This window comes from Branchiostoma lanceolatum, chromosome 5 (genome assembly GCF_035083965.1).
Source record: "Branchiostoma lanceolatum isolate klBraLanc5 chromosome 5, klBraLanc5.hap2, whole genome shotgun sequence".
In the NCBI taxonomy this organism is placed as follows: Eukaryota; Metazoa; Chordata; class Leptocardii; order Amphioxiformes; family Branchiostomatidae; genus Branchiostoma; species Branchiostoma lanceolatum.
This window is the reverse complement of record NC_089726.1, coordinates 798,794-820,536: the sequence shown is the minus strand read 5'-3', so window position 1 is coordinate 820,536 and position 21,743 is coordinate 798,794. Positions and strand designations below refer to the sequence as shown.

Genomic DNA, 21,743 nt, shown 5'->3' with positions numbered 1-21,743 from the left:
TAGTCCCCCATAGTGTGATTTATGGTCATATTAATGTGATGTTTATAACAGGTTATCTGATGTTATTTAGAGCGTTTCCCCATGTATATGTAGGCCGAAGACATACATGTATGGGAGATAAGGAGTGTTTTGTGAGCGGGCAGCGGCAATACAATCAACCGTTTTATGGCTAATTTTCCACAGTACTGGAGTGAAATAATTTCTGTTTTTGTTGGCACCTCTACCATGGATTTGAACCTCATCTTTTCTCAGCACCATTTGTAATATTTCAGCCAAATAATAAAAAGCCAAACTAGTAAACAATAAACAATTTTGTATAGGTTATTGGGTTAGGCAGCTGGTAGAAGGTTAGAAATGACTTCCAGTGTTTATTTCAACAGAAGTTATTTTGAGTTCATGTGCATAATTGTGTCTGACAGCCGTTTTCGCTGCAGCCACTCTAATGTGTAAGATTATCCTCTGGATATGTGAACTTTTCAATAGAAGGTTATTAATTATTAACGTTGGCTGTCAAAGTGAGACCATTACATGTCTGTGTTTCCATTTTACTCTAAATGCTAATTAATCTATATTTGGAAAATCCTTTTCTAAATGTCAAGAATACCACGTTAGAATAGAAGTCCCATTTTTCTGTATCTAAACGACAACCTTTGTAGGGAAGATATTTCTCTGTCGCACGTTGTATCATCATCAATAATTTTTGTTAGAAAATTCCTGAAGGTGTTCAGATGTCTGCTGCCATTCTCCACATGTGAAGTGTTTCATGTTGATATGTTATATTAAACATAGATGACAGATAATAGATAAAACAGGAACAGGTGGCCAGCCTTTAACCTTCTCCCTGCTGCCTAACGCTGTAACCAACAGAGAATGGGGTGCCAAACAGCTACTTCAGTGTGCTAAAGGTTAAGAACCAATGAGTCATTCACATGAAATCACAAAACTACGCAGACATATTTCATACTGTGTTTAATAATTGCAGATGCGTTTATTACAGTGATCAAATATCAGCTTACTGCATGGTTATTATATGTGTATAATTCTAGTATTACGGAGATTAGGAACATAACTCATATCATTGTTGTTCTGGCAAGGTTATGATAATGATATGTGCTCAGAATATTCATTCGTAATGCTCAGAATACTGGAATAGTAAATAAATGAGTCGGTTACATTCAAGTAGAGCCTCTTAGACTAGCTATAGTTGTATCTGGATGTTTACAGGAATCAACACGAACTCTTTGGCAGAGGAGTGGAAAAATAAGATTGATAACATCCCATGTATGTATCAACATGTTAAGTTGTTCTTCCAAGCTGAGAAACATCTTTCATAGGGTCGGCCCCAGCTCGAACATGTTGTAAGGGATTGCATTCTTCTTTTCGGGTGGTGAAATAAAGCCGGCAGCCCCATGGATGAGGCAGTTTCAATTCAGGTGTAAGCCTCAAGCGTGTAAAAGAACCCAACACACTTAGAAGAATAGGGGTGACTTGATGTGCTTGGTTGAATACGTGAGCTGTACCTTACCCACATTGCAGTATTAACTAACGAAAAAGTGTCAGTCTGAGGTTCGGCCGCTTTACCTTGCCTTGAAGGTTTTATCCAAGAGCCCAGAAGCTGCATTGCTGTTGCCAGGGTCCAGGACATAATTCCTGTAGAAACATGGCAGCCAAATCTCTGGGCATGTTGGCAAAGGGCGGGGTGTCAGGTTTCCATGGCAACAAGATAAACCCTCTCTGTTGACAAGTTGTAATATCTTATGATAAATAACACCATTATCAAGCCTTGCAATATATTTAGAAACGATATCTGATGTTTGAGTGAGTGAAAATACATGATAATCTGGTTATGGAAGAATTAGATGTAGCTGTAGATATATTACATTGTACCCTACGATTGTCGTACAATAAATCTTACACATTGTGACAGTTTGATACCATGAGTTATTATTGGCAGGGTTTAAGTGTATTAGGTATAAAGATCCTGTCATTATCATAACAAAATGAATGTCAGACACGTAATAATACATTGTATAATGAACCAAGATCAACAACAGAGATAGAAGTTGTGTGCTAGAGGGGGGTTTTGTGGAAGTGTTTTAAGCAGTTGACTGTTTTTAGATATTTTCATGATTGTTGATGGAAAACATATGTAAAGCCAGTCATGACACATGTCACTGGAGGAACATGTCATCACAAACATCAGATATCGTTTCTAAATAGCCAGCTATGCTCCATGTCTGGGTAATATGTCTTGAGGTGGAAGTGTAAGATGTTAGTTAGACTGAGCTCCCTGTAGTATAAGAGTGCAGACATTACTGTAAGACTATACTACATGTTATATAACTAAATCATAAGGTTAAAGCCAGCTATGCTCCATGTCTGGGTAATATGTCTTGAGGTGGAAGTGTATGATGATTGTAAGACTGTTCCCTGTAGTATAAGGGTGCAGACATTACTGTAAGACTATACTCCATGTTATATAACTAAATCATAAGGTTGAAGACATCTATGATCCATGTCTGGGTAATATGTCTTGAGGTGGAAGTGTATGATGATTGTAAGACTGTTCCCTGTAGTATAAGGGTGCAGACATTACTGTAAGACTATAGTCCATGTTATATAACTAAATCATAAGGTTGAAGCCAGCTATGCTCCATGTCTGGGTAATGTCTTGAGGTGGAAGTGTATGATGATTGTAAGACTGTTCCCTGTAGTATAAGGGTGCAGACATTACTGTAAGACTATACTCCATGTTATATAACTAAATCATAAGGTTAAAGCCAGCTATGCTCCATGTCTGGGTAATGTCTTGAGGTGGAAGTGTATGATGATTGTAAGACTGTTCCCTGTAGTATAAGGGTGCAGACATTACTGTAAGACTATACTCCATGTTATATAACTAAATCATAAGGTTAAAGCCAGCTACATGTATGCTCCATGTCTGGGTAATATGTCTTGAGGTTGAAGTATATGATGATTGTAAGACTATTCCCTGTAGTATAAGAGTGCAGACATTACTGTAAGAATATACTCCATGTTATATAACTAAATCATAAGGTTGAAGCCAGCTATGCTCCATGTCTGGGTAATATGTCTTGAGGTGGAAGTGTAAGATGTTAGTTAGACTGAGCTCCCTGTAGTATAAGAGTGCAGACATTACTGTAAGAATATACTCCATGTTATATAACTAAATCATAAGGTTGAAGACATCTATGCTCCATGTCTGGGTAATGTCTTGAGGTGGAAGTGTATGATGTTAGTTAGACTGAGCTCCCTGTAGTATAAGAGTGCAGACATTACTGTAAGACTATACTCCATGTTATATAACTAAATCATAAGGTTGAAGCCAGCTATGCTCCATGTCTGGGTAATATGTCTTGAGGTGGAAGTGTAAGATGTTAGTTAGACTGAGCTCCCTGTAGTATAAGGGTGCAGACATTACTGTAAGACTATACTCCATGTTATATAACTAAATCATAAGGTTGAAGCCAGCTATATGATCATATATGATCCATGTCTGGGTGTTTTTGAAGTGGATTTTCCAAGGCCCCCTAGGGAGGTGATTTCTGGCCTGTTGCCAGTTCTCCCCATCAGATCCAATATGGCAGATCCCTGCCTTCCCGCGTAGCGACGTTTATTGTCTCGTTGTCCGGCCTCTGACATCACCTCCGCGCCGGTCACCGCATGGCGGCCTCGCGACGCAGGCACGGAATTCTGGGTAACCCGTCAATTCTTCTTAACCGAACCGAAATGACAGATTTTTCTGGAGTGAATTTATTATGAATTATGGGGCATCAGGGAGATACAGAATTGGATGTGACAAGCAGGGTGATTTTGTTGTTCATTTATGATTGTAAGCAGCGATATCTACCAGGAGCCTGTCTATTCTCATAACACGTTATCGTAGAAGCTACGATATGATGATGATGATCATGGTAGCTGATTTTTAATTATCAGTTTTACATTTTTTATTACTGATTCTTAGTCATCAAAATAGTATAGAGGTGTACACTTGACAGGATTGTAATAATGGTAATATGTAACAGTTTATAATGTTGTGTGGTATAAATATTCGTGAATAGTTTTATCAGGTTGATACATGTAAGTCAGTGAATAAAAAGACTCAGAGTGTTTTATTCAACCGACATTTCTGTGACCGTCTGTCACCTCCCTCAGTGCAATGTGAACCAGTCAGAATTGCCCTGAGGAAGATAAAAGACAGTCACTAAAACGTAGTTTGAATAAAACACTAGGTTGTGTCCTTTTATTCTTTATAAAATGTTGGTTGTATTTCGGAGGGTTATTTATTTATTACCCCAGGCTAGTTTTGCCATGTTCATTCATCAATCCCATCGTCATGGTGATGTGTAAGGAACATCTTATCAACCAGTAGAAGCCTCAAAAGTTAAGAACTGAGGAAGGGATCATCAAGGTGTCTTCAAGGTGCAGTGGGAGGTCTCAAAGGTTAAGAACTGTGGGCAGGATTTTAAGGGTGAAGATCAAAGTCTTATGAAGGTTGAAAGCTGCCAAAGTGATCATCAAGATGTCTTACAGGTGCAGTAGGAAATCTTAAAGGCAGAGGTGATCGCCTAGACTTCTTCAGGGTGCAGTCGGAAGTCTTAAAGGTTAAGAACTGCCAAGATGATTGCCAAGATGTCTTGTAGGTACAGTAGGAAGTCTTAAAGGTTAAGAACTGTCAAAATGATTGCCAAGATGTCTTGTAGGTACAGTAGGAAGTCTTAAAGATTAAGAACTGCCAAGATCATCACCTAGACATCTTCAGGGTGCAGTCAGAAGTCTTAAAGATTAAGAACTGCCAAGATGATTGCCAAGACATCTTGTAGGTACAGTAGGAAGTCTTAAAGGTTAAAAACTGCCAAGATGATTGCCAAGACATCTTGTAGGTACAGTAGGAAGTCTTAAAGGTTAAAAACTGCCAAGATGATTGCCAAGACATCTTGTAGGTACAGTAGGAAGTCTTAAAGGTTAAAAACTGCCAAGATGATTGCCAAGACGTCTTGTAGGTACAGTAGGAAGTCTTAAAGGTTAAGAACTGCCAAGATGATTGCCAAGACGTCTTGTAGGTACAGTAGGAAGTCTTAAAGCTTAAGAACTGCCAAAATGATTGCCAAGACATCTTGTAGGTACAGTAGGAAGTCTTAAAGGTTAAGAACTGCCAAGATGATTGCCAAGACGTCTTGTAGGTACAGCATAAAGTCTTAAAGATTAAGAACTGCCAAGATGATTGCCAAGACGTCTTGTAGGTACAGTAGGAAGTCTTAAAGGTTAAGAACTGCGGAAGTGATCACCAAGACGTCTCATAGATGGAGAAGTGACACTCAAGGAGGATATACCTGATCCGTCTGACCTTACCCTGCATGACGCAAACACTCAGAACTATACAGTCGGTAAAGTTGGTTCCTTTAGAAGTCTTCTCAGTAGGTGCTTAGTTGGTCAGCCATGTGTTTTACTGCTTACTGCACATGTTTTACTCCAGGTCAGTTCTCTGGTCCTTCATAATTTTGAAACAAGACCTAAACGGCCCTTTAAAATAGCCTCCGGCTAGTTGGGTAGCCCTGGCTGTATATCTTTTATACGGCCTCATAAGTCAGATCAAATCAAATACCACATTTCATGACTATCTGTCCATAGCTTCTTGAGTTATGCTGTTGAACCACATACAAACACAGAAAAAAAAACATTAACCTTTTTGGCAAAGGTAATAGAAACTTTGTTTCTTCTTTTAGTATTTGTACGATGAGAATTCCTGTATTTGGTTAATGTATAATACTAGTTGTTTTTATTTAGATTTTGTATAGTATTAGTTGTGTAAATTTGAGTTAGATTTTGTTAAATCTGTTAAATCTGTACGCCTAAAGTACACAATTCAGCGTCCTCTGCTGTGCTGAGGACGCTGCCATATATTTTAGAGATGAAAATGGATGTACGAATCAATAAACTTACTATATATAAATAGAGCAAGAGAAAAAAACGGAGGGCTGGTAGGAAACCTTGGAAACTTGTAACTGTGTGAACCATTAGGCACGGATGCTACAGACTTCCCCCAGGGTCCTAGTGTCTGTTGTCATGTAAATCTTACAGTTCAGTTCAGAGACCCAAAATGATAAATTGGTGTGGCCTTATTTGACCTGCTGCCCCCCCCATAATTGTTCTCGAAATGTCACCCGACCCTTCCCCTTTCTTCATGTCTTCCCCTGGAGGGGTCGAACTTCTGAGGTCGTCTCAGGTCGTCCCTTACATAACAGTTAGACATGTTGGTTAGAGTAACTACAGGAGATTTTGTTTTAAATCCATTAGATTATTTTTTATCAGAAATCCGTCACTTTAGAATTCTGAAAATCCAAAATTAGACATTTATTAGAAATTCATTTGATTAGACTTACAAATCTAATCTACTCTTTCTGAATTCATAGTGTCACTGAACACAGTGTACATATTATTACGTACATTCTATTACAATGTGGGCAAAACACAGTACGTACATACATGTGTTATTATTATGCATGACTACAACAAGCCCTCAAGACTATAGAACAATATACTACATATGAAGATAACGACCCCTCACTGTTCTACTATTAGTGTTGGTTCGAGTAACATGTGATTCTAGTTGAGCCCTGAAAGTACTATTAGTCTAAGTGAGATGTTGTTAAGGGTAAGTTCCCTGTGATTTGAGTCCAGCCCCCTCAGTACTAATAGTCTAAGTGAGATGTTGGTTAGGGTAAGTTCCCAGTGATTTGAGTCCAGCCCCCACAGCACTAATAGTCTAAGTGAGATGTTGTTAAGGGTAAGTTCCCTGTGATTTGAGTCCAGCCCCCACAGTACTAATAGTCTAAGTGAAACCTGACACCCCAGGCTGGTTTGTTTACGATGTGGAAGCAGCCGAGGTCAGAGTTCAGGTAGATTGGGAGTCGGCCATATTTTGGCAGTGTCAGTCCCGGGATGAGCCGTGCGATCGCGGTGTCCTGACCGTGTTTGGATCGCCGTGTCCTGACGTGTTTGGTGTGAGTTTGAGTGGAAGGCTGCCGTCCGTGCTATGAGGTGGGACACGTCGGGATTGGTTGTGAGGTTAGAGGAGCATTTTTTCTCCCCTCCCAGCCTGAAGTGAGCCCAGACAGTACTGTTGTGTTGTTGTGGGGCCACCTGCCGTATAATCCAGCCTTCTGAGCTTCCACAGAAAAACTCTGGCTGGATTCTCTTTGTGTTGACACAGGAGTTAAGCTTTCTGGAACTCAGCCAGAAAGGCAATTATGGAGATTACTGTAGAGCTGCAAATTTGTGCCATGGCTGCTTTTGCCTTTGGCAAAGTGTGGAGTGGTTATACGGTATTGTTGTAATGATAAACAGAGAACAGTGATTGTGTCAAAGGTTATAGGTTTTTGAGTAACAAAATTTGTACTACTCAACCAGTACTAGATATTCTTTTGTTTTGTTTTGAAGGAACATCTGGTGCTCTTTGCAGGTCAGTAGTTTGGATGTTACTGGTATATCATATGTCATAACATGTTCAAAATATTGACTATCCCGAGGTGTACAATAACTGTCTGTATCCACTCCAGGTCTGTTAGTTTCTTACTCTATTTTGTTTAGATACCCTGTTAAGGTTTTTAAGTCTACAGTCACTATCCTGACATGTGAACATGGAAAACTAAAAGCCAGAATTCATCTTATCAACACAAAATCCCCGTCTACATAATGGTAGTGACCCGGTGTCAGAGGTCGGCACCATGCCCCAGCTGTTCTGTTTGTAAACTCCATTTTGACCTTGGGCTGTCAGTGTTGATATGTGGGGTCAAACATGTCAGTCGCGACCCCTGTAGACTAAACTCACCTCTTCCTGCCCTGCCAGTCACAACTTGTCGCCAGATTCGTCAAGCAAAAGATGGAAAAAATTGTGTTTAGACCCAAATACTGAAGTTATAACGTTTAACAAATGTTAGTTCAATGTTCTGTATGATTTCATTTCCACAGAAATAGTTTTTTTTTGTTACTTCAAGTTTCCTGCATGAGGGTGAGAGGTTTGCCATCTCTGATTGCCTTGTTTCGAAGCTTGACTATGCATCATGAAAATTGTAATACATGTATAAACAGTTATATAGAGTGCAACATATCCCTTGATTTTGCATATGCAATGATATGCCCTTTATGTACATTTCATGATTTGACAATAGAACGACCCATATAAAGTACAAGTAAGTAAATAACTCTAGTGGTAATATCAGAGATGGGAGATTTTGTATCGCCCAAGTTTGACCTTCGTGAGTAGAGGTCAAGCAGTGAAATGGGTTCCATCCATCAGTGGAGATGCCGGCGGGGGTCGATACGACCTGCATCGATTTCTGTCCGCTGTCTGTGAGGAGGGATTAGAAGTGGATCAACTTGGGGGATCATTCGTTCACCATCTTTCCTTCAGAGTCAGACCCTTGTAGTTCTTATTGGCACATAGAGGAGCAAGTTTCCTTGCTGTTTCTGTAGAGGGGTTGCTAGCCCTTCCTCTTTAAGAGTTAGCCGAATATAAAAGGCGAAGCTTGTGACTAGATTAGTCAGACAGAGGTCTGCTCCTGACATAATCAAAGTGAAAATCTTCTGAAGGTCCTCCTTGTATTTGTACTGAGGCTACTCCAGAACAGAGCCTTGTGTCATAGACTTCTCTGGGATTCCTTTGAACAGGCTGAATGAAGAACTGTAAGGTGGCATATACATGTAACATGATAAGGGGAATTATGTCGGGTAATAACAACAGAGATATGGTCATGAAAGGAGAGGAATCAATCCAGGTACCTGAAAATCCTCCTTATAATAGTTATATAATATGGCATTACCAGTGAAATTCTTGTGCCATATCAATATAACCTGTAATAATTTTCCTGGTCTTTCATTAGTTTAAACATATGGAGACTTTCACAATTATTGGTGGAAGGGAGGTTCCAGAATTCATCATATTACCATTCAATGCTACATAGTTTTTCCCACTTAGTAATTTAAGTATTTATTCTGGACAAGTTTATAGTGCATGTTTTGAATACTGTAGGTCTATCTCCCTTGCAGTATTCTGTGGATTTGACCATGACAGCCACTTTGCAGGACTTACTGTCTTGTCTATATTTCATGTCATCGACTGCTCATCCAGTCTACATTTCATGGGTGGCTTTCCTGCCATGTCAGCATTATTACCAGGAGTCAGTAAGGGATGTGGTTGTGGACAATCGATTGTTGGCTTAACCAGACTGTGTGTCTTTCAGACAGGTATTCTCACAACTGTAAGGGGTTTAATAACAGAACTGGTGACATTACAGCACAGGGAAGGGACACTGTAGTCTCATCAGCTAGGATAGGGCAGTTCTATGGTTTTTATTAACAGTCTTGGTGACATATTATGATTTAAAAGACAGGGAAGGGACACTGTAGTCTCACTGGGCCAGGATAGATTAGTTTTGTGGTTATCATGCATTTTGAAATAGAATTCAAGGAAGAGGGTAAGTCAAGATGAAACAGAAGGCAGGGAGGAAAACAGAATCTTCACTCCCTGAAATTGTGTACCAAGAATCAAGGAATAGACTTTCCTCTCAGACTCTGTTTTCATGTTGATCTTCCTGTTCTGGCATTATGTTGTTATGTCCCAGAACCAACATGTCAGATTGGTGTGGCCCGAACTGCCTGAGAAATATTAGATCTGACGGGAAAGTGTCGGGCTGAGTGCTTAATCAATAACCACAGTGCTCACCAAGTGGGAAGAAATGTCACTGCACGGTTATACAACTTATATAACTTTTATAAGTCTGGTACAGTTGGCATAAACAATTCACTTTTGGTCCAAATTGCAAAGACACCACATTTAAAGCTTTCAAAAATATTACTGAATATACTCTCTAAGTCTAACATATATCTAACGATAGATATGTTAGAGATTGGGGGTCTGGCATCCAGGCTATAACATTGCTTGATAGAGCATGCTAGGGAGCCGTGATTGTAATACAGTAGAATCCGCTTAACTGCACCACCCATTTGTCAGCGTTTTTGGTGCAATTATCCGGCTGGTGCAATTATGCGAAATGCCCAGCTAGACCGCACCACCATGGGTGAGGGGGTGTCTTGTTAGTCAGAAACACTAGCACAAAGAAAACAGACAAAATTATTCAGTTATAAACTTTATTCATTGACCCTTTGCTGAAAATGAAAAAATGACTACGAACCTGTTTTGATTTTGTATTCTTTCATTTTTCCATGCGATCTACCGCATTACAACACACGTAATGTTATAGGTGAGGCATTCTGAAACATCGTCATGCCACTCATGGGATAACAGTTTCTGTGCTATATTACGTAGAGTGCAGTTGTCGATTTACGTAAATCATGTACCGCGATGAAACTAGGAATTGAAACTAAAACTTGGTTACCGATTACGGGTGACCCGCCCGAGACCTCCCATACGATTCCTATCAACATAACTGTCAATGGAGACCGCCTTCTTTTGTTACTCAAAACAGTTTTAAACATATTGGCGGTATTGCGCCTTTACACCGGCAGGTATCGGCTCATTTGTACCGCGTTTGCCGATTTTAGCGCACCTTTTCAGTTACCTTGTCGAGGATTTTTGAAAAAAATTGGTGCAGTTATCCGGCATTGGTAATCATGTGTGGTGCAGATATGCGGAGTCACTAACAATGCAGTGACTGGGAACCGGTTTTGGATTTTAGGATTCGGTGCAATTAAATGGAAGGTGCGTTTATCCGAGGTGCAATTAAGTGGCTTCGTCTGTATATGATTTTGGTCAGCTGAGTTAGGTTCTATGTAGAAGAAAGAAGTAGAAGAATTTTGGTGTTGTGGTTCCATTTTAAAGTTTTTTTTTACCAAGAATCAGTGAATTGTATTACTTTGGCCCTGATGCCATCCCTGCCTACCCACAATCTGTAGTGACAGGTGTTTTGTCTAAAGTGGTCCTGTATTTACTTACACCTCCACTTGACTCTGGGGGGAGACAGTACAAGGGGTCTCATCTACTCAGGTATTCTCAGTCATGGCAGTCAGGATAAAGGGTATCCCAGCTTTCACTCTGTCGCTGCTTTTATTAAGCAATATTGCCCTGTTTACCCTAAAGTTATGAAGACTGTTAGAAATGACAGCTAGAATTGTAAGGGATGGATTTGAATTTTGAATGCCTTCTGTGGTGACGGGGGGGCCCTGCAGTACCAGTGGTATGTGATAGGTGTCACTGTTAGCAGAGTTGCCAAAGTTGAAATGGCCCAACATGCAGGTACATCTCAACTTATTTTCATTGTCAGGTTCTGTAGTTCAGTGGTAAAGACTTAGACTGGTATTAATTTCTGTGGGCATTTTATTCTGATTTTAGCGTTTCATGGAAGGACAGTGACTCACTGGTAGTTTTTTGCAGGACCAGAGTTGTTAGACAAATACGGTACCATCATTGACACCATGTCTGCTAAAGTTAGGTTCAAATGTAAGGGTCAACCTTGACACTGAAGAAAGATAGCGGATGCTGTCTGAAACGTCTGTTTCAAATTTTATCCAGTTGCTTGAGTAACTATTTTTGGCATATCTTATTACCTGGATGTCTAACCTTTATCAATGCAGAACAGCCTAAGTCCTTATTTCTGATAAATCTGCAACATTTCCACAGTTGTATCCAGATTTCCTGTGTTTGATAACACTTGACTTGCTGCACCGTTTACTTTCAGTCCATTTTACTTCACCGATACTTGATACAGTTTCCCTGTAAAAGCCAGAGGTCGCTCCCCTGTATCATGTATCCGGAGGTTCTGCTGCTTGTTCCAGTAAGACAGCATATGCCTCACACGTTTGTGGGGCATAATTTCCAGTGAAAATTGGCGGGGTTGGAAGTGCTTGGACCTGACCTGAGTGGTCTGTCTGGCGGCCGGCCAACCTGCCAGGCTGTTGTGAAGGTGAAGGTAGAATCTGTAGGAGGGCAGGGCTCAAAATTTATTTTTGGAAATAGGTGCACTGGTGCACCCAACCCAAAAAATTAGGTGCACGGAGAGAATATTGGGTGCACCACATAGAATAAAGTTGAATGTCTGCAAAATATAATTACAAAGTTTAACGCTCTTAAAAACTTCAAGCTGTAATTCTATAGCTAACCTTAAAATTTCAAACAAGTGATACATGAAATAAAAGTACAACAAAAGGTTATATTGCTATTTCTGATACTTTCATTTTAAGGATATTAATTAATATTCTGTATGCTTAGTGTGCAAGAGTACCTTTACCCTGTAGCCTACATAAATATCTAGGTGCACCAGTGCACCCACAGTCAAAAATTAGGTGCACAGCTCCAGTTTTGGGTGCACACAGGTGCACATGCACCCACTATTTCCAGCCCTGTGTAGGGAGGAGGTAGAAGCAACAGTAGAGTGGAACTCGGTGCCATCAGGTTTTGTAGGAGCATCCTCACTACATTGTGCCTAATTTCTTTTCTGATTACATATTTAAAGAATTTTGAGCCCTCTGATTTGTACATAGTGCACATAATGTGTAGCACATAGCTGCTGACTTGTGTAACAAAGTTCTAGACAAGTCTTTACGTAGAGTCCATAGTGTACAGAAATTCCACTGTATCCAAAATACTAGAAACAAATGCTATGAAAGTACAGTGTGTTCAAAATATAAGGATTCGAATCCAATAAGATTGCGTTGTATCCAAAATGTTACACTCGAATCCACTATTATAAAACTTGCAGTGTATCCAAAATAAATGAATTAAAATCCGATAAAATTGCAGTGTATCCAAAATACATGAACTAGTTCGCAACAGTCAGGGATTCCGTACTTTGCCTAATAAGAGCCATGCATGTATGTGTGATTGACTTGACATTTCCCAGTGGAGCCTGAATAAGGACCATTCTGAAACCCACAGACTTGACTGTTGTCAATATTTCCCATAGATCAGAAGATGAAGCGTTTGGGAAGGTCTTACAGCCTGCAGTTCATGACTGAAGTGACAGGTGGCACTTATATATACTAGTATATATATATATATATATATACATTCCATGTATGGTCACGTCTGAATGTGTATAAAATGTAGGTAAGGCGCCTAATGTGGTTTGGATATATAAATCACAGTTATAGGTTCGCAATTATGGCACATGATAGTGTGTTTGGCGCTGTGACTGTTATGGAGAAATGACATGTTATCGTAGCTACCATAAAAATAACGCTCTTGTGTAGCATAAAATACATGATTCAACTTCAACATGCTCCTTACACAGCGGTTAAACACATGGTCCAACTTTGTTATGGATGCTGCTTTAAGCCTGAGGGTAGAACGGCACGTGACAGTTGATAACGAGGAATGTACATGTATGTACTGTGGTACATGGCTGCAGGCCGACTGGCACAGATCCAGTTACAACAGTGTCAGATATCCAGTTACAATATTGCTACATGACGCACAGTTTGAATGTGAACTTGAGCTGTTTGACACAACCTTAGCCCCCCGGTGATTATGGGTTATTTGATGAGACTGTCATGTACAATATAGACTGGTGCAGCTGTGTCTTACAGCATAATGGCAGAGTTTGACATCATTTTCATACATACAGTACAAGTGTAACAGTGGGGTTCAAGCGCCTCCAACTGACCAGTCTAACTGGTCGCGACCTTTTAGTCTAATGGTTAAGGCGTGCGTGCCTGTGATCTGGGCTGCCGGTTTCGGTGTGGGTTTGAATCTTGGTTGGGATCACTTGTTTCTACTCGCTCCTTTGATTTGTTTCACTTTCTACTCGCTCCTTTGATTTGTTTCACTTTCTACTCGCTCCTTTGATTTGTTTCATAAGGGAGTTTTGACTTGGCAAATGTTGGATTTAATCTTTGGCCCTCGCCCAGTTCCAATGTAGCTACATGACAGGGTTTGAACTTGAACTTGAGTTCTGATGACATATCTGTCCCCACATGACCCTGAGGAGTGGTATTGTTGGTATATTTATCAGTACCTGGGGATGGCCTTTAGTCTGCCGGAGCCGTGGACTTTCTCTCTTGGCCAGTTATTCCTCTTTTTGCCGAATTCTTTGATCTGTACCCCGTAGGAAGGCCTAGTGGAGGCTAGATGAACACCCCCGTAGGAAGGCCTGGTGGAGGCTAGATGAACACACGAGTCACAGTGTCTGTGGGTTAATGATGCCGGTGGTTTACACAAGTCTGGGCTGGCCGCTAATTACCAGTTAATTACCCCACTAATTAGCTGATACAGGAAGACTGTCTGGGACAACTGCTCGTTAATGTCACACTAATTAGCACCAGTCTGGGAGGAAGAAGGCCCAGCCCATATCCTAGACCACGGTGAGCAAAAGGAAATAGATAAGAAAACCAAAATGTGAAAACGCAAAAAAGTGAGATTAATGTAGCCGCTCTCTCTATGATCGAAATGCTAATTTCAAGGGACAGTCAGGATCAGACTGTACGAGTAAAACAATGTTGTTTTCTATGAAATAAGCCTTCACTACGGCTTCAGTTCGGTTTTGTTGGATGGAGTGAGTTTCAGTTCCAGTGCTGCAGTACCGTCAGGGGGTGCTAGGGTGTATCTCTATCCAGTCAGCCTTCCAGCCACTGTTCCCTACACTGGTCTCTTGGGATCCCAAAAAATGCTTAAAAATTTCCAATCAACAATTTTGGAATACTCCTAAATCCAAACATTCCTGGTAACAGAGGTATAGATCGACGGTTTACCAGTAAACATTCTTTTTCAGTTAATTTGTGAAACTTTCTCTGAACTTCCAGTCAAAACATAGATGTTAGACCTTTAAGTTTAACATGGAGAGATTTTTACAACAAAATGACTTGAAAATTTAAAGAAACCAGTGAACAACACTAACCCAGTTTGCTATGTACAGTGTTCAATGTTTTGGTATCAAATGTTGCATTGTTTTGTTTGCACATATTTCTCACCCCTGTCTCAGAAGTGGTTTGGTCTGTTCCAACAAAGCCTGTTGTTTGCGGAGCCTGGTGTTTCCTGTATCGGGTTACCTGGTGGGGGTCGGGTTACAGGTGAAGGTGAAACTAGACTGTACCTGTGTGTAGGAAGGTGTACTACAGGACTTACCGCTGAAGGGTTGCTATTCTGGGTTCCCCTGACAGCCATGTGTGTTCACTAGTGTTTGTGGGACGTACTCAAGGCTTGGAGAGCGGACAGGTGTGTAAAGTATGGGGTTAAATCTTCAGGTATGTCCAGACAGGGCTCTGTACCTTTAACCCTGGGCCTGTACCTATAAGATTATTTAGGTACAGGCCCAGATCTGAACATCAAGTGTACCTGTACCTGAATGTAGAAGTTGAACAAACTAAAAGACAAGTGGACAACATTTTGTACACTGAAGACAGATAAATCCTGTGTCAAAGATGATAATTTTGACAATCTTGTGTCTGAGACCTGACCTGTACCTGTAGCTGTACCTGAAGATTGTTTAGGTGCCCAGCCCTACTCGAGGTGTGACAGGTTAGGTACAGCAGGTGTTTGAGACCTGTACCTGTCCCTGTAGCTGTATCTGACCTGTACCTGTACCTGAACCTGAAGATTGTTTAGGTGCCCAGCCCTACTTGAGGTGTGACAGGTTAGGTACAGCAGGTGTTTGAGACCTGTACCTGTCCCTGTAGCTGTATCTGACCTGTACCTGTACCTGAACCTGAAGATTGTTTAGGTGCCCAGCCCTACTTGAGGTGTGACAGGTTAGGTACAGCAGGTGTTTGAGACCTGTACCTGTCCCTGTAGCTGTATCTGACCTGTACCTGTACCTGTACCTGAAGATTGTTTAGGTGCACAGCCCTACTTGAGGTGTGACAGGTTAGGTACAGCAGGTGTTTGAGACCTGTACCTGTAACTGTGGTCCTGTATCTGACCTGTACCTGTACCTGTAGCTGTATCTGACCTGTACCTGTACCTGTACCTGAAGATTGTTTAGGTGCTCAGCCCTACTTGAGGTGTGACAGGTTAGGTACATCAGGTGACCCGGGGAGGGTAAAGACATACCTGAGATAAAAGGTGGCGAGTGAAGGTGTGTCCAGGTGTCAGACAGGTGTGTAAGGATGTGCTAAGTCTTCAGGTGTGTTGGTAAAGCTTCAGAGGTCACCAGGTGACCCAGGCCAGGTTAAGGGTTACTGAATTCCAGTCTCACCTTTCTGAAAATACCTTTCACTCTGTCAGTTGTCAGCCATGCCTTATACTTCTGTGGACCGTCTCATGGCCTGAGCAAATACAGTAATATGTGACGTGTGGTGAGTGATGAGTTGTAAGCTGTAGCTGTGACTCGGAGTGTTACACGTGCTGAGACATGTACACCTGATCGGAGATGGTTTGACAGTCACTTGACACTGAGTGATGCCGAATCAAACTGGTTCTTTCTAAAACATTATTGTTTGAACCCTGAAAGTTGTAGCTGTGACTCTGAGTGTTACATGTGCTGAGACATGTACCTGCTCATGTACTTGTTACTGTACTGTAGTGAAAGTTGTTATGATACATGTCTCCCTGACCCAGTTCTGAAAGTAAACAGTGAAAGTTAACCGTGAAAGTTGTTATGACACATGTACATGTCCCTCTGTCCCAGCCCTGTAAGTGAAAGTGAACAGTGAAAGTTGTTATGACACATGTTCCCCTGCCCAGCCTGTAGTTAGTTCCTGGAGCCTCTCCAACACTGTACTGATGTTGTTGTGTCTGCCAGCATGACTGGACTTACAGACGCTTTAAAACATGCAGGGTGCAGCTCAGATGACTCAGTCTGTAGTAAATACTGGGATAATCCACCTTCTGGGCTTCCGGAAGGCAGGCAGGGGTTTGTTGGAAACTTGTGCTAGAAAAAAATTGTCATATCTGAAAACAAATAGCAGTTAACTTGATTTGACAAAAAAGAAAATCAAGCACTGTCTTATCTCATTTCTGTACCAATATTGTTCCAAAACATATTCATTTCTAAACAGTCAGATTAGATTAATAATCCTTGATGCACTCCTGAATGTTGAATTAGGTCATTTTATTTGAGCATGATGTATTGGGAAATATTCCTGAACAACCAAATCGCAGTTTCTGCAGTTTTGCTAATATTAATGTTATCACTTTCCTTTTATTTCCACCTAAGGCTTTTTCGATTCACAACATTTTCAACAGGAGAGGTTAGCCTGAACTCTACATCCCCATTGTTTACATAAGCAGGTCTGCTTCAGTAGTGTATGACCAGGTTTAGCCTGATGATTTAGGGTTAGGATTATAGGAAACCCCCTCCAGGCCCCTGGGCACAGCGTCATGTAGCATGCACCTCTGAGTGACAGCTGCAGGGGTCAGAGGTCAGCGCCCTGCCTTGACCTCGCAGGGAGCTTGTGTAGCTGAGTCCAAATATTGGAACAGGAGCCGAGGCAGGCAGGGTCAGGGTAGGGTGCACTAACAGGGCTGGAAATGCTGAGTGCATGTGCACTTTTGTGCACCCAACATTGGAGCTGTGCACCTGATTTCTGACTGTGGGTGCACCGGTGCAGGGTCAGGCATGTAAAGGTAATATCAAGCAAAAGTATGCAGCGTTTTCTTGATATTTAAGTACAGTAAGAAAAATAACAATGCCTTTGTTGCATTATAATTCTAGATTCAAGTTTGGAAGGGAGGCAGTAGGGTTGGTATTACAGTTTTGCTGACATTCCACTTTATCTTATGTTGTGCACACAGATTTCTTGCTGTGCACCCAAATGTTTAGGTTTGGTGCGTCAGCATACGTATTCCTCTAAATGAATTTCAAGCCCTGTCAGGGTCAGGGTAGCCTGAACTTCACGGCTGGAGTGGGGTTTGTTGGGATACAGAACTGTTCTATTTGATCTGAAGGGACACAAACAGCCGTGTGAGAGCGATGAGGCTGGGCTGAACTTGACAACAAAGACTGTAGGTCAATGTCATGTTCTGGGGTATTGTTTTGGTGCAAGTATTTATGGGGGAGGGGGGTGTGTCATGTTTCCTTTTGTTTGGATACAAAACAGTTTTATGTAGTATTCAGGTATGTAAGCGTGCCACACAGCACACATTCGACGGCGTCAAAATGTGCACAGGAACACGCTTTGACGGCCGTCCCAGGGTGCCATATGGGGCACCCAGAACGGCTGTTTTCTACGGTCTCCACATTGATATAAGACGCAAACAGTTGACAATACTCGGTCAGAAAATAGCTGAACAATTATATTTTACGATCTTTTGATTTCTATGAAGGACAGAGTGTGGGAAAATACGGAATTTGCGAAGTTCGTACGGAGCGCCTGTGAGAACGTGCGAGCACCGATCTCGGGAGATAGTTCAACTAAAACCCGTTCTGAAATGAAATAAAAACACCCAAACTATCAACTGTTCCGCTTTTTATTATCTTCAGATGTAATACTTATGATCCATTTGGCTGGAGCTGCCAGTAAACCTGCGTAAAACCTACAGGAAACGCCGATCTCGATGCACGGAAAGTCCGCCATGACACATGTGCGATCAGCCGCTTAGACGGAAAGTAGCCACTTATTGCGACACAAACATTACGCCGATTCGGCGTGATTTGTCTGAATACGTATGCCGTGATCGGTCTCTCTTTTTTGCGTGAGGCCGTTACCACGGAGATTTTTGGACACAAGCTTGAAGGCAAATGTTTATACGCTCAGCAGGATGTCTCTTAATTGTGTGTTTTCGCGCAATAAAATATCAAAAGGCATCATGCCGAACTTTCCACAGGCCGTTGCCACCTGTCAGTCAGCACGTCAGGACGTGCTGAGCTGCACGCTGTGACGGAAGTTTTGTCTCTCCTTTTACTACGGCGATTTTCGGGCACAAGCTCAAAGGGAAACGCTCAATGATATATCTATGAATAGATATTTCGCAGTCACTGCGAAATATCTATTCATAGAAATTCGCACAATAAGATATTAAAAGGCATTAACGCCGAACTTTCCACATACCGTCGTCACCTGCCAGTCAGCACGTCAAGACGTGCTGAGCTGCACGCTGTGACGGAAGTTTTGTGGATTGATAGTGAACCAGAATCGGTGAACTGGTCAAGTGCAGCATGGACTTTGCTGTTACAATTGCGTGACTTTAAAGTAATTGTTGACAATGGTTGAAAATTGTCGATGTAGCCACAGCACAATTCGGTAAAATACAGGTAAGTAATTGCACAGCATATCGCACGCCTGTTCTCGATCGCCCCCCTGTGCTGTGCTGTGCGCTGTGACCCAAGAAGATTCTTTCAGGTATTTTGCTTCTATTTCTAGTTTTAAAAAATATTCCTTGTTATTTTCCTTTCAACTTTCATTAGCGATTATGAAATGGTTGAAACTTTGTTTTCTTTTTGCGAGCAATTGTTTCTTTCAAGTAGTATAAGGAAAGTTTCAAGTTTTTAACGTCTTCGTCATTTGTTATATTCCGCCATTCCGCCGTTATCATGTACTGGTCCACACGCTTTGACGGTTACACTGGAAACTCACCGTAGCACGTTTCATAGATAATGTTTTTGAATGGTAAGTCGTCATCTGATAAGCGATGATAAAACTTTGCTTTCTTGTTGCGAGTTATTTTGTTGCTATAAGGAACTTGTCAAGTTTTAGAAAGTTTTTTGTCGTTTGTCATACATATTCTGCCGTTATCGTGTGCTGATCCACACGCTTTGACGGGTTATCCGAAAACTCACCGCAGGACGTTACAATATTGATATTTCTAATGGTAAATCGTCTTTTGTTAAGTGATTATAAACTAACAGAAAGTTTGTTTTCTTGTTGCAAGTTATTTGTTGCTATTTGGAAATTGTGAAGTTTTTTTAATAGTATAGGTCGTTTGTCATATTCTGCCGTCATCATGTGCTGATCCGCACGCTATGACGGTTATACGGAACCTCACCACGGCACGTTGCAATGATGGTATTTTTGAATGGTAAGTTTCGTCCGGCTTGGATTAATGGTTGTAAAATGATAGAAACTTTGTTTTCTTGTTGCGACTTTTTTTTGTTGCTATGATTGCTAAGGAAATTTTCAAGCTTTTTTTCGAGTATTTGTCGTCTGTGATATTCTGCCGTCATCATGTGCTCATCCACACGTTATGACGGGTTGCATGGAAACTCACCACATGTACATGCAGCACTTCGCAATACACACTAGGCTCAACACGCACACATGCAATGTTTAAAATGATTTATCACCGAGCATGGGACCGCAACCTACGGGCTCTGATAACGCTTAGGACCGACATTTAGTTGTGTATGGTAGCCCAGACATAGGAACCCCGAAACAAATGAAACGGGAGGTTTGGCCGCAAATGTCTTTCTTCTCTACCTCAAGAAGGTGGTCTGCAAACAAAACAAAAAAACGTTTCGATGACAGTCGGTTTTGAGCGTTCACGATCCGCAGATTGAATGGTCCCGAGACATTCTGAACCAATTCGATGATTGAACCGTTTCGATTATTTTCCGTAACCCGGTTAGCCTTGTTTGATCCGTTGCCATGTTTGTTTTGTTTGGCGGGGTCTGGGTAATAAGCGGGCACCACCAGTCCAAAGTTGATTTGGTTTAATCTTCGACTTCAGCAAGTCGACTGATTTCTTAGTTCTCAGTGCTATGTAGCATTTTAGTATTTTATGTCAAACCGCAGAAACCTGTGACGTTTACTGGTCTCTTCATTTTCCACTGCCTTCAAAAAAGAAGTCAAACCCAACCACAACCATAGTCAACCTTAGTTAACTTAGAACTTTCACAGTAGACTAGATAACTATTTCTGATTCCCATGTATTTCCATGTGCTTGTTTGTCTGCAATTAGCCTCGGGCATGAACTTGCAATAAAGTTATTATCATTTACTGCATCCAAGGACATCTCTATATACTAGTATAATGCCCTTGCATCATAGCATAGATCTACTGTATTTCGGTAGATTTCAACCGGTTCAACTGGACCTAAACAAACGTTGTCCCGGCACAATTGTTTCACCATAGGTGCACTGATTGCCCGCCATTGTTCTACCGGCTTTTGGAAATAGGTGTATACAAGAACCATCAACAAAACGTAGAGCTGAAAAATAGAAAGGCAGCTAACGTTGTGAGAGAATAATGTAGTTTCATAAGATTGTTTCAAGTGACTGTCTTTCTAATGAGCTCACTCACACACTTGCCTCAGCTCACAACAAAGCCTGCTAGTTTATTTGGGAGTTTCTTTTGCTGAACGTCGATTAGGCCATGTTGTCTGTACGAGTCCATGCCATAACCTTACACGTGAAATCAGTCAGAGCACCCCGCATTATTTCCCCTGTAGAAAACGGAAAAAAAGTTTAGTCATTTCAAGGGATTCTCTCATCTCCTACCCCTTTTAGAAATGAAACCCGCCATTTTTCATCAGTGAAAAATATCATGAATAAGCGTAACTAATGGTATGCTTTCCGTGAATGAGACTGAGAAGGAACTCGATATGTTTAGCCGATAAATTCCTTGGAATTTTACAGGCTCATGCCTTAGCACGTACCCTGTCACAAGGACCAAAATAAAAAGGCTATATTATAATGTAACCCATTTATTCACCTGGTAAGCTAAAATGTCACAACGTCTTTCACCCTGTCTGCAACTTGTGTTTTATTGCGGGGCAGGATTAAGAAGAGCTGTTCTAGAGCATATGACGAGATTGTCTCATTGGGTGCTACTTAGTGCAAGCAAGTGCTTGGTGCAAGTGTTTCCAGCAGCAGACACTATCGCCGTCCGGCAATTCA

General features: G+C 41.3%; 1 protein-coding gene across 6 annotated transcripts in view; it reads left to right on the top strand.

The window, feature by feature from the left end:
• The window catches only part of LOC136434328 (ataxin-7-like protein 1), a 77,588-nt gene that overhangs the window by 19,321 nt on the left and 36,524 nt on the right, over positions 1–21,743 (top strand). The window contains exon 1 of one of the 6 annotated variants that reach the window (XM_066427096.1): positions 15,018–15,187. The exons of the other annotated variants lie outside the window; for them this stretch is intronic. The gene's annotated coding sequence lies outside the window, so the exon portion shown is untranslated. Of the gene's footprint in view, positions 1–15,017; positions 15,188–21,743 lie in introns of those variants that run through there. 6 annotated transcript variants of the gene reach the window in all.